This window comes from Tachysurus vachellii, chromosome 8 (genome assembly GCF_030014155.1).
Source record: "Tachysurus vachellii isolate PV-2020 chromosome 8, HZAU_Pvac_v1, whole genome shotgun sequence".
Lineage (NCBI taxonomy): Eukaryota > Metazoa > Chordata > Actinopteri > Siluriformes > Bagridae > Tachysurus > Tachysurus vachellii.
Genome location: NC_083467.1, coordinates 19,708,332 through 19,722,637, shown reverse-complemented (window position 1 = coordinate 19,722,637; position 14,306 = coordinate 19,708,332). Strand labels below are relative to the sequence as shown.

Sequence of the window (14,306 nt, the reverse complement as noted above, 5' to 3'; positions counted from 1 at the left end):
CCATGGGTTTGATTCCTAGCCAGTGACTGGGACCCACCCATCACCACTATCTCACTGAAGTAAAGTTGCAAAGTAACCTTTAAAAAGTAAATATCTTTGTGTGAAGAGATCAACAGCTTCAGATATATTCAAGCATTATTTTAGGAACTAGGATTAGTTTTAGTTTTGGGATGAAAGAGATTTACATAACAGAAGATTTAGTTCCTCAAATATACTGGTGTGTGTGTGCATACCTGTATGTGTGTGCATACCTGTATGTGTGTGCGTGTGTGCATGCGTGATTAATGTTAAAGTTTCTGTGCTCAATGTTAATGTAAATATATGAAATCCATATTTCAATCCTTGCACATTATACTCAGTAAAACCATGTTAAGCTTTCACATATCCTTTATTTGTTTTGAGATCTAGCAGGTGTCGATGTTTCACTTAGAACCAGTTTAGCAGCCTGTCACTTGAGGTGGTAGGATCTTGTTTGTTTAGTAAGCCTACGAGGGTTTTTCAAACTGCCTTGATCTGCCCTGGTTAATTTTTCCACAACCTAAGATTAGAAAGTTTGTATTTATTTACAATATATATTACTTTATTTAATTTCAATAATATACACGTGGCCTCTACATGTCTTACAATAGCTATGATATAAAGCAGGGGCAGGAGGCACGGTGGCTTAGTGGTTAGCACGTTCGCCTCACAACCTCCAGGGATGGGGTTCAATTCCTGCCTCCGCCTTGTGTGTGTGGAGTTTGCATGTTCTCCCCGTGCCTCGGGGGTTTCCTCCGGGTACCCCCCGGTTCAAAGACATGCATGGTAGGTTGATTGGCATCTCTGGAAAATGAGAAAATGGAAAATGTGAGTGCGTGAGTGAATGAGAGAGTGTGTGTGCCCTGTGATGGGTTGGCACTCCGTCCAGGGTGTATCCTGCCTTGATGCCCAATGACGCCTGAGATAGGCACAGGCTCCCCGTGACCCGAGGTAGTTCGGATAAGCGGTAGAAGATGAGTGAGTGAGTAAAGCAGGGGCGTAGATTACGCGGGGGACATGTCCCCTTCACTTTTTATAAAAAGTAAATTCGTCCCCCTCACTTTTTTAGTGGAGAGTTGTGTTCACCACATGTTGAGGTTTTAATGGAGCAATGTAGGACATATAATAACCTATATAAATGCAGAGTGATTTAAAATTCAAAGAGACAAGAAAGTTTAAGATAGTCTATACATGACGTTCACGGCAATCACTCACTCACTTGGCATGTCATCATCACGCGCCCCCAGTACTGTAGCTCGAGTCGCACCCGCGGTCCATCATTCGGTTACGATGAGCGCAAAGCGGCAAAAAACGCTTCACTCTTTTTTTATAAAAATGTCAAGCAGTGTAAGTTGGCATATGGTATCCGAATTGTGTTGCACAATGTTTAGTAACTCTGCCGGTTGCTCTTGTTGAATAATTAGCAAGTTTTAATATAAAGGATTATAAGGAAAAATAGCTGTTTTGACAAACGTTATATAAACTCTTTTATAACGTCTTTTGTTTTAACAAGTGTGTTATCAAAACCCTTCAAATAAGAATAAAAATAATGTTGAACTGAGATTTTACAGCATGTTTAACTCTACATAATATCAAGTATGTGTCACTGTATGTACACGACAGAGACGAGGACGACGAATAGTGACATTAAAGATGTCATTTTAATAATCAGACCAGATTAAACTGGCCACGATCCATATTTCTTAATTTTCTAATTATTGTACATGGACATCACTAATAACGTCGCTGTTGTCGACCAAAACATCTCTGAGTGTGAAAAGAAGAAAAAACTGTGTCTATTGAAGAGTTAGTTACCACCATGTATGTGTGTTAAGTGATGATGTAGACTAGTAAAGTGTCCTTTCTAATGTTTTAGTAAACATAAAGTAAAGAAAAGATTGACAGAAGAAATCAATCAAATGAATCAAATTCATTTTTGCTGGTCGATTTGCTCTTTTTGTTTGTATTTTTTGCATTAAAATCGTATGCAAACGAGGCTTCTTTTTATATAAATAAATACATGTGTATTCTCAGTATTCTAGCTTGGGATGAATGTAATGAATAGAATTTAAAATAAAATAATGATTTAATTGTAATGTAATTGTTTCTCAAAGAAAATATCATGCACTGTTTTCATCATTTGTTTTCATTATGCAAGCTAACATTATGTGAATTATGTCAATTTGAGGAAATGTTTCTTCAACGTGTCAATATTTATGTTGTGTTTTGAACGTACAAAAAAATGAAGTATTATTTGAATGTGCAAGTATCCATTACTGCGTGCCATGTACTGTGCATACACAAAATACAATTTGAAATATGTAAACAATATACTCTTAGTACCATTATAAGGACATCTTTGTACTTTATACTCAAAAGGGTACACATTACTACCTTAGAGTACCAATGTGTACCTTAATGTACAACTATAAATTTTTGGGGTTAAATAAGGTACAAAGATGTCCTTGTAAGGGTACTGTCCCAGTGGCAAGCTGTTTTCTTTCTTTCTTTCTTTCTTTCTTTCTGTTTTATAATCATATATAATCATAACGCATATAAAGCATGATTAAAAAAAAATCATGATTAAAAATAAAACCTGTCATTTACACAAGGGTTAACTGAAAAAAAAAAACAGATAACACTAGACATTTCGTCCCCCCCCCCACTTTTTAAATGATGGCTATGCCCCTGATATAAAGTATACAGTTAGGAAGTTTCACAAGTGTATAATATAGAATCAAACTAAACTTTTATATATTTAATTTAGTATATTAATTATTTAAGCTTTAATAAAGAGTATTCTGTTTGTTTATTCATTTTTCTAAATATTGTAGGCTTGATATAACACATTTCTGTCAAGGGCTGAAACTCCTTGTGTAATATAAAGTCAAACCCATGCTACACCCACATGCAGTGCTCCCATTGGTAGGATCTACTGTAGATATGCAGAGTCCCCCATGGGTAAAGCACTCATTCTTTAAAGAAGCATTCAACATCAAGAGGCTTCCTGGTGAATTACTGAACCTTTTCCTTATTTTATAATACTTTGCGGTAAGTCAGTCTTGATCAGTCTCTTCACTTTATTATTTGATATTACATAGTGATTTTGGGAATGATTCTTTTATTGTATCTGTTATGAAACTATAGACTCAAACCAGTTTGATGTTATAGCTTAAATAGTTACATTAAAAATGAAATTGGCCTTCACATTGCTATGAGTGTTATTTGAGCTGTTAGTCCCAGCTAGTCTGTAACTACCTTAGGTGTTTCATCAGCATGTTCTGGCTTATTTATGTTTTTTTGTGTGTTGACCTGCATCTGGACCTTGTTAGTAATTGAAGAGATTGTTTAAATGAGCTTTGATAAACACCATGCCAAGTTATTTTTGTCATGAAGATGCCACACTCTCTGAACAACTGCATTGTTTAGTAGTGCAATGTTATGATGCTGTACAGCATTTGCACTATTATTTGCATAAAGGTGCTGCAGTCAAGATCTTCAGTTTAAGGACAACAACCAGCTAACAAGTACTAGTGCTGCATGTCACATTTTAGATTTTAAATTAGGTTCTTAATATTTATAACATACATATATTCATTAAATGTTAGCCCTTTCAGAACAACAGCCTCAAATAGTAGTTTCTCTTCTGGTTTCACTCATTTAATGAGATATTATTATGGAAACCAATAGAATAGAAAAAATGATTAGCTTTTTTTTTTAAACAATACAACAGAACCTCACCACCTCATAGTGGCATGTCGTTTTGGGTGTGAACCTGCCTCACGGCCAGTGTTCCCAGGCCCCAGATTCACCACAATCCTGACAATGATAAAGCAGTTACAATAATCGAGGGAGTGATTAATAATATCACAGATATTTTTGATGCATTATGGTACTTCAATGACAATTCCCACTTAAAAATTCCAGAAATTATAAAATATTTTATTCTTTGTGTTAAAATACTAAACTAACTTCAACTAACTTAAATACATATACTGTAACTTACTACAAGAGATTCTGGGGGTCATTACTTTCATATTTAATGAAAGCATTTTATTCCTGGACATTCCTCTGATAGAATATGTAAGGTCCAAGTGTAGTGTATTCAATAATAAGTGTAGTAACTTTGTTGGGTTTTGATTTGCATTAATGTTTTACAGACATTGCAGAGTTAGCAGTGATGCTTGAATAGCAGTTGTGTGTGTGTGTGTGTGTGTGTGTGTGTGTGTGTGTGTTACAGAAGAATATTCCACAGCCATAGATATGAACCCAAACGTTCCACAGCAGCCTGGACAACCTTCTTTTGGTAACATAGCTTACCAATCTCCACTTCCAAATCAGCCAGGGTATGATTGCCCAGGAGAGCAGTACAGTTATACCGTGATCTCAGGATCATTTCCAGGAGCACCATGCAATCCCCCAATGGGACAAGGATCATATACAGCAGGGCCATGCAACCCATCCATGGGCCCAGGATCATTTTCAGGAGGGCCATGCAATCCCCCAATGAATCAAGGATCATATCCAGCAGGGCAATACAACCCATCCATTTGCCCAGGGTGCTGTCCAGGAGGGCAGAATGCTGGTTATAACAAGGGGCCAGGATGTGGATGTGGATGTGGGCATGTGCAAGGGCACGGTCATGGCAAACATGGAAAGAAACATGGAAAGAAACATGGAAAGGGTGGCAAGGTGAGAACAAAAATCTGATGTAATTTGAATGAAGACAAAAGTATATTAACGAGAAGATATGTGACTAATGCAACACTTCTTTACAGCATTCTGGGAGCAGCTCAGACTCCGATTAGAGCATCGAGATGTTTCAGAAGCAATTCTGCAGATACCTAGCTATATACAGTACTGTATGTATATATATATATATATATATATATACATGATATAATACATTGTATGGCTAAATAAAAGGATTTACATTGCTTGTGTATAATGTTATTCATACTTTGCCCAACTTTTTTTGAATTGCATTAAATTATTAGTAGATGCATATAAATGGACTGAGTAAAAAATTAAACTAAGATAAAAATAGTTTTTTAAACTGTCTTACACATTCCTATCATGGATTTACTATCTATTAGGGAATGTGTTTATATAATTAAGATAAGATAAGATAAACTTTATTGATCCCACAGTAGGGAAAATTCACTTATCATAAATAGGAATGTTCCTATTTATAATATATGGAAAACAGTTTAGGTACCTTCTGGCAAGCCAATTAAAATACATTATTGAAATATCATGCTTTGAAAAAGGGACTTGATCTGACTTCTAATGCAGAAAATCAGAGAAAATGGATCTTCCTAAAAAGTCATTATGGATTCCAAGTATTTTATTTTTTTAAGTAAAGTATTTTTTAATCTAAAATCACATTTTATAAGAAGAATTTATTGAATAAATTTAAGTATGTAGAAATATGTTGCACAATTTAGATATTTTTTAAACTCTTCAACGAGAAAACAAAAACATCCAGACACAATAATAACTGAATTTACACACAGGAACCAGATCAAATGTTTACATACACTTGACCCTTAATACTGTGTATTACTGGACAATCAGTGACTGTTTTTATGTTGTGTGATAATTGTTCATGAGTCCATTGTTTGTCCTAAGCTGACAAACAGGACTCTTCTTGTGGAAAATCCTTCATGCTTCATGAAAATCAGTATAAAACGAGATAAAATGTAAGTCACTCTGGATAAGGGTGTCTACTGAATGCTAAAAATGTAAATGTGTTCTCAGACCTTTGCAGTGAGGTTACCTTTAAGTGTTAAGAAGAAATAAAATGGTATATTTAAATATAATGGCTTACTACAAATTTTACTCGTGATCTTTCCCCTTGTTTAACACAATTGCCATAATTTATAAATTAATGCTTAATAATAAATAAATAGTAAATATAACTAGAATGTATATTTCCTGAAGAAAATGTGAATGGTGCCTGCAGGTGGCAAGTTCCCCTCATCGTGCTGATTGTTTTGATATGTCACATGTCCATGTTGTGTTAATTTTTGATTTTCACGGAATTTCCCATTCATTTCTATGGGATTTTTTTTGCCTGCTTTTTCGTCCGCTGTGCGAACATCGTTTGTTGGATCACTTTTAAAAGTCATAGTACACCTCTCCTCAATGAGCCGGTCGATTTGACACCTCATTCATGGGTCTAGGACAAAAGCTGTGGGACAAGTTACGCGCCGAAGTTTTGTCCGGCACAATAACAAGAATGTTGCTTTGCAAGCACCATTAATAAATATAATATCTCTCTTGGCTATGTTTCAGGGACCTCACTTTAAGAACAGTAAGTCTATAGTACAAATGCTTGGTGTACACACTATATGCTATGTGGTATAACATATTGTTTGGTTCGTGAAACCTTTTCAGGTCATGGGGTGTGTGCTTTACATATGCAGTATGGTTTGGATTGGAGGCGTTTGCATGCAGGGGCCATATTTTCCAGGATGGATACGATGGGTATGATTCAGACATATAAAGCATTTCTGAAGAAGTCAGTAGTTCATTGAGTCATGTGATTTATGTATCTTTTCTGTGTTTCAGACCGGTTTGTACTGAAGTGAGGTGTGCGTGTGACTTCTTGCTCTCAAAGCAGATGGAGGATGGAGGTTGGGGGGAGGACTTTGAGTCGTGTGAGCAGAGGTGTTATATACAAAGCAAAAATTCTCAGATCCATAATACCTGTTGGGCTTTGCTGGGCCTGATGGCTGTTAGGTAATACTCACTGTGTTGTCAGCATGGCTTTAAGGTCATAAAGCATAAATCTTTCTAGAAACTATATTACATATTATATTACAATTATTTCTCACCTTTCATGTTTTTATTTGTTCCATATACATCAGGTACCCTGACTGCATAGTCATTGAGCGTGGAATACAGGTTTTGATTGACAAGCAGCTACCTAATGGAGACTGGCCACAGGTGAGTCCTTCTTTTCTGTGTTTTATTTGTGTTTAACATTAATCTTTGGTGAGACAAAAAGGATGAAAAAGGCCATTTCGCCATTATTAATTAACTAATCATTAATTTGATAAGCATTTAATGTCACCTTTCAGTCATTTTTATTTGCATTTTATTTCATTTAAACCTTTGTCAGCAAAGGAGTGCTTGTAGTTGGAAATACCCCTGATATAGACATTTTGTCACCTTTTTTCTGGAGAACATCTCTGGTGTTTTCAACAAGAGCTGTGCCATCAGTTACACATCCTATAGAAATGTGTTTCCAGTTTGGACTCTGGGCCGATTCATGCGTCTCTACCCCTCCAGTTCACTTGCTCAGAAACTGGGAGGCACTGAAAGATAATATAAGTGTGAAATTTCATTTCCTGACTAAAAGTAAAAATTTAAGTTCCATACAAACTGACTTGATGCTTTTAAGGCTGATCAGTAAGTAATGCTCTCTTGTAATTGCAGTGGATTTGCTTTTAAATCATTTCGTAGTTAAAGTTGAGCAGTATTTAACTAAATCTTTTGAAAGCCACAGTGTTTATTTTACAATACATATGTTGTGTGGTTTTGAGATAACGTTTCGTGTCTGTAGCAGTAGGTATTTGAAAGATGTAAGCATAAATTAATTCAAGCACAGTAAAATTTTTCATCATAAAGAAAAAGAAGTATGTTTTGAGTCTTTTCAAGTAAATTCTGTGTGTATTACTAGTAATATACATGTCATTTCCTCTTTCCTTCTTTCTCTCTCTCTCTCACACACACACACACACACACACATACACACACAGTGTTAATCACAAGTAGGGATATTTGCATGCACACACATTCAATAATTGTTTAAATACATGTATTACTAGTAAAAAACGTGTCAGTTCCCCTTTACTTCCTTCTCACACACACAGTGTTAATCACAAGTATGGATATTTGCATGCACACACACTCAACAATTGTTTAAATACATGTATTACTATTAATATACATGTCATTTCCTTTCCTTTCTCTCTCTCTCTCACACACACACACACACACACACACACACACACACACACACACACACACACACACAGTGTTAATCACAAGTAGGGATATTTGCATGCACACACACTCAACAAGTGTTTAAATACATTTTTCACACAACTATATAATATATACAAATATACTTATTGCAGCCCTATTAATTTGTAATAGTATGTTATGAGTTAATTAAATATTATGTTTGTTACAAATGTGTACATAAAGATGAGATTATATACTGTACAGCTCCTTTAGATAAACCTCATGACTTTTTTAATGTCATTTTTCAGCTATGTTTATTTAATTCTCTCCTAATTTATTTACTTCCAGATGTTTACTTCTGATATGTTAAACTCAGAACATGGCACCTTTTGTTGATCATATTATTGGAACATGTGACGGTTTTTCTTGTTGGCAAAATGTCTTGTATAGAAAAAACAAAACAGTAATCCCTGCAGTAGCTGCTCCCCTACATGCTTTTTATGAGTGTATTCCATGGGTTTGATTCCTAGCCAGTGACTGGGACCCACCCATCACCACTATCTCACTGAAGTAAAGTTGCAAAGTAACCTTTAAAAAGTAAATATCTTTGTGTGAGGAGATCAACAGCTTCAGATATATTCAAGCATTATTTTAGGAACTAGGATTAGTTTTAGTTTTGGGATGAAAGAGATTTACATAACAGAAGATTTAGTTCCTCAAATATACTGGTGTGTGTATGTGTGTACGTGTGTGTGTGTGCGTATGTGTGTGCGTGTGTGCATGCGTGATTAATGTTAAAGTTTCTGTGCTCAATGTTAATGTAAATATATGAAATCCATATTTCAATCCTTGCACATTATACTCAGTAAAACCATGTTAAGCTTTCACATTTCCTTTATTTGTTTTGAGATCTAGCAGGTGTCGACATTTCACTTAGAACCAGTTTAGCAGCCTGTCACTCTTGAGGTGGTAGGATCTTGTTTGTTTAGTAAGCTGACGAGGGTTTTTCAAACTGCCTTGATCTGCCCTGGTTCATTTTTCCACAACCTAAGATTAGAAAGTTTGTATTTATTTACAATATATATTACTTTATTTAATTTCAATAATATACACGTGGCCTCTACATGTCTTACAATAGCTATGATATAAAGTATACAGTTAGGAAGTTTCACAAGTGTATAATATAGAATCAAACTAAACTTTTATATATTTAATTTAGTATATTCATTGTTTAAGCTTTAATAAAGAGTATTCTGTTCATTTATTCATTTTACTAAATATTGTAGGCTTGATATAACACATTTCTGTCAAGAGCTGAAATTCCTTGTGTAATATATAGTCAAACCCATACTACACCCACATGCAGTGCTCTCATTGGTAGGATCTAGATATGCAGAGTCACATATGTAAAGCACTCATTCTTTAAAGAAACATTCAACATCAAGAGGCTTCCTGGTGAATTACTGAACCTTTTCCTTATTTTATAATACTTTGCGGTAAGTCAGTCTTGATCAGTCTCTTCACTTTATTATTTGATATTACATAGTGATTTTGGGAATGATTCTTTTATTGTATCTGTTATGAAACTATTGACTCAAACCAGTTTGATGTTATAGCTTAAATAGTTACATTAAAAATGAAATTGGCCTTCACATTGCTATGAGTGTTATTTGAGCTGTTAGTCCCAGCTAGTCTGTAACTACCTTAGGTGTTTCATCAGCATGTTCTGGCTTATTTATGTTTTTTTGTGTGTTGACCTGCATCTGGACCTTGTTAGTAATTGAAGAGATTGTTTAAACGAGCTTTGATAAACACCATGCCAAGTTATTTTTGTCATGAAGATGCCACACTCTCTGAACAACTGCATTGTTTAGTAGTGCAATGTTATGATGCTGTACAGCATTTGCACTATTATTTGCATAAAGGTGCTGCAGTCAAGATCTTCAGTTTAAGGACAACAACCAGCTAACAAGTACTAGTGCTGCATGTCACATTTTAGATTTTAAATTAGGTTCTTAATATTTATAACATACATATATTCATTAAATGTTAGCCCTTTCAGAACAACAGCCTCAAATAGTAGTTTCTCTTCTGGTTTCACTCATTTAATGAGATATTATAATGGAAACCAATAGAATAGAAAAAATGATTAGCTTTTTTTTTTAAACAATACAACAGAACCTCACCACCTCACAGTGGCATGTCGTTTTGGGTGTGAACCTGCCTCACGCCCAGTGTTCCCAGGCCCCAGATTCACCACAATCCTGACAATGATAAAGCAGTTACAATAATTGAGGGAGTGATTAATAATATCACAGATATTTTTGATGCATTATGGTACTTCAATGACAATTCCCACTTAAAAATTCCAGAAATTATAAAATATTTTATTCTTTGTGTTAAAATACTAAACTAACTTCAACTAACTTAAATACATATATTGTAACTTACTACAAGAGATTCTGGGGGTCATTACTTTCATATTTATGGACATTCCTCTGATAGAATATGTAAGGTCCAAGTGTAGTGTATTCAATAATAAGTGTAGTAACTTTGTTGGGTTTTGATTTGCATTAATGTTTTACAGACCTTGCAGAGTTAGCAGTGATGCTTGAATAGCAGTTGTGTGTGTGTGTGTGTGTGTGTGTGTGTGTGTGTGTGTGTGTGTGTGTGTGTGTGTGTGTGTGTGTGTGTGTGTATGTGTGTGTGTGTTACAGAAGAATATTCCACAGCCATAGATATGAACCCAAACGTTCCACAGCAGCCTGGACAACCTTCTTTTGGTAACATACCTTACCAATCACCACTTCCAAACCAGCCAGGGTATGGTGTCCCAGGAGCATTTCCAGGAGCACCATGCAATCCCCCAATGGGACAAGGATCATATACACCAGGGCCATGCAACCCATCCATGGGCCCAGGATCATTTCCAGGAGGGCCATGCAATCCCCCAATGGGACAAGGATCATATACAGCAGGGCCATGCAACCCATCCATGGGCCCAGGATCATTTCCAGGAGGGCCATGCAATCCCCCAATGGGTCAAGGATCATATCCAGCAGGGCCATACAACCCATCCATGGGCCCAGGGTTCTATCCAGGAGGGCAGAATCCTGGTTATAACCAGGGGCCAGGATGTGGGCATGTGCAAGGGCATGGGCACGGGCATGGGCATGGTCATGGTCATGGGCACGGTCATGGCAAACATGGAAAGAAACATGGAAAGAAACATGGAAAGGGTGGCAAGGTGAGAACAAAGATCTGATGTAATTTGAATGAAGACAAAAGTATATTAACGAGAAGATATGTGACTAATGCAACACTTCTTTACAGCATTCTGGGAGCAGCTCAGACTCCGATTAGAGCATCGAGATGTTTCAGAAGCAATTCTGCAGATACCTAGCTATATACAGTACTGTATATATATATATATATATGATATAATATTGTATGGCTAAATAAAAGGATTTACATTGCTTGTGTATAATGTTATTCATACTTTGCCCAACTTTTTTTGAATTGCATTAAATTATTAGTAGATGCATATAAATGGACTGAGTAAAAAAATTAAACTAAGATAAAAAAAGTTTTTTAAATTTTTGCTTGCACTGTCTTACACATTCCTATCATGGATTTACTATCTATTAGGGAATGTGTTTATATAATTAAGATAAGATAAGATAAACTTTATTGATCCCACAGTAGGGAAAATTCACTTATCATAAATAGGAATGTTCCTATTTATAATATATGGAAAAACAGTTTAGGTACCTTCTGGCAAGCCAATTAAAATACATTATTGAAATATCGTGCTCTGAAAAAGGGACGAGAGTGTGTGCCCTGCGATGGGTTGGCACTCCGTCCAGGGTGTATCCTGCCTTGATATCCTGCCTTGATGATGAATGACGCCTGAGATAGGCACAGGCTCCCCGTGACCCGAGGTAGTTCGGATAAGCGGTAGAAGATGAATGAATGAATAAAAAAGGGACTTGATCTGACTTCTGATGCAGAAAAAAATAGAAAATGGATCTTCCTAAAAAGTCATTATGGATTCCAAGTATTTTATTTTTTTTAAGTAAAGTATTTTTTAATCTAAAATCACATTTTATAAGAAGAATTTATTGAATAAATTTAAATATGTCGAAATATGTTGCACAATTTAGATATTTTTTAAACTCTTCAACGGGAAAACAAAAACATCCAGACACAATAATAACTGAATTTACACACAGGAACCAGATCAAATGTTTACATACACTTGACCCTTAATTCTGTGTATTACTGGACAATCAGTGACTGTTTTTATGTTTTGTGATAATTGTTCATGAGTCCATTGTTTGCCCTAAGCTGACAAACAGGACTCTTCTTGTGGAAAATCCTTCATGTCCTGCATGTCTTCTGCATATTTGACCCCTTTCAAACTGAGGCTATATGATTTTGAGAGCCTTTTTTTAAACTTATGACAACTGAGAGACACTTAAAAAACTTAGACAATAGATGCAAAATTTCTGGGAAACCTTTATTATGGAGGAGTGTACATTGGTCAACAATGTTTAAGTAGGGGGTACATGACAAAGTAGCATCCCGGACCCAGAACCCAAGGCCTCTGCTGGCTTGCCTTCTTCACATAGTGCATACTGTTGTTATCTCTTCCCCAATTAAGATGCACGCACACTTAGCCTTCCATATGTAGTACAAGAAATCATGATTCATCAAACCAGGCCACCTTCTTCCAGGACATCCTGGTCCAGTTCTGATGCTCACATGCCCATTTCAGGTGTCTTCGGCTGGACAGGTGTCAGCATGGGCACTCAAACTAACTTTGCTGCCCCATACATGTCAAGCTATGATGCAAGGTGTGTTTTGACATGTTTTTTGATGCTATGGCATTAAAATTAGTGTCTATTATAAGATACAAAACTACATATTTTCTTCTCTGCACAAAGATGTCCATGTGTTATTTAATGAATACCAGATCACTGGTTTACCTAGTAAACAAGTATCAGGATGTATTTATTGTAGTTATGTACTTCATTTAGCCCTCACCCACCTGTACAATAAAGACACTTACGTACAAATGCAAATCATCCCAAATCATCCCTCAAATCAAATACAAATCATCCCGCAGCACCTGATTGAGAAGCTGAGCCTGCTGGGACTGCAAACCTCCCTCTGCAACTGTATCCTGCACTTCCTGACTGGGAGACCTCAGTCAGATTGGATTGGGAACAGCATGTGAAGCACCACCACACGGAGCACTGGAGCCCCCCAGGGCCACGTGCTCAGCCCACAGCTGTACACCTTGCTGACTTCGAACCGTATCATCAAGTTCGCCAATGACACAACCGTGGTGGGTCTCATCAGCAAGAACAACGAGTCAGCATACAGAGAAGAGGTGCAACAGCTAACTGCCTGGTGTAGAGCAAACAACCTGTCTCTGAATGTTGATAATACTAAAGAGATGGTTGTTGACTTCAGGAGAGAACAGAGCGACCGCTCTCCACCGAACAACAACAGATCATCTGTAGAGATCATCAAGAGCACCAAATTTCTTGGTGTTTGTCTAGCAGAGAACTTCACCTGGTCATCCTGAGCAGCTGCATCATTTTCTGGTTTGGGAACTGCACCTCAGATTGCAAGACCATGCAGTGGCTAGTGAGGACAGCTGAGAATATTATTGGAGTCTCTCTTCCCTCTATCATGGACATTTACAACAGACGCTGCATCCATAAAGCCAACAGCATTGTGGATGACCCCACACACCCCTCACACACCTGCCATCTGGAAAAAGGTACTGAAGCATTCGGGCCCTCATGACCAGACTGTGTAACAGTTTCCACAAGCAATCAGACTCCTCAATAACTTTATAGAGCACAACAAACACACACACAATCAACTGTGTGGATTGCACTGACCCACACCAAATACTCTTCCAGTATACATCCATGTACACAGCACTGCCATTTTATGCACACTGGTTTTGCTCTTTGCACAGGCTGTCGACCCAACACCTTAACCACTAGGCTACCACATGCCCAAGGATAAAGGTGTCTCACATTTTTATGTTGAAATCAGTGCATTGTTTCCATTTTATTACAAGGAACCTGAATATATCTGATGTGGGAATTTTTCACAACACTATCATGATTGCTTCTGAAGTTTATAAAATAAGGTTTTATTTACAACCAATTGGCCACCAGATGTTACTGAGGTTGTTTTATTTGAGTCGATCAAAGCTGATTCATGGCATTATCATATAAATACTACAATATTTCACAGCCAGTGTGAATTGAGAACAGGAAAACTATTAAGTT

General features: G+C 36.6%; 1 long non-coding RNA gene across 1 annotated transcript; it reads left to right on the top strand.

The window, feature by feature from the left end:
* Positions 1–2,939: 2,939 nt before the first annotated feature.
* LOC132850333 (uncharacterized) lies at positions 2,940–6,718 on the top strand. Its single transcript, XR_009648970.1, has 4 exons — positions 2,940–3,069; positions 4,259–4,710; positions 4,797–6,507; positions 6,592–6,718. It is a non-coding gene; the product is annotated as an uncharacterized LOC132850333 (long non-coding RNA).
* The last annotated feature ends 7,588 nt before the right edge of the window (positions 6,719–14,306 follow it).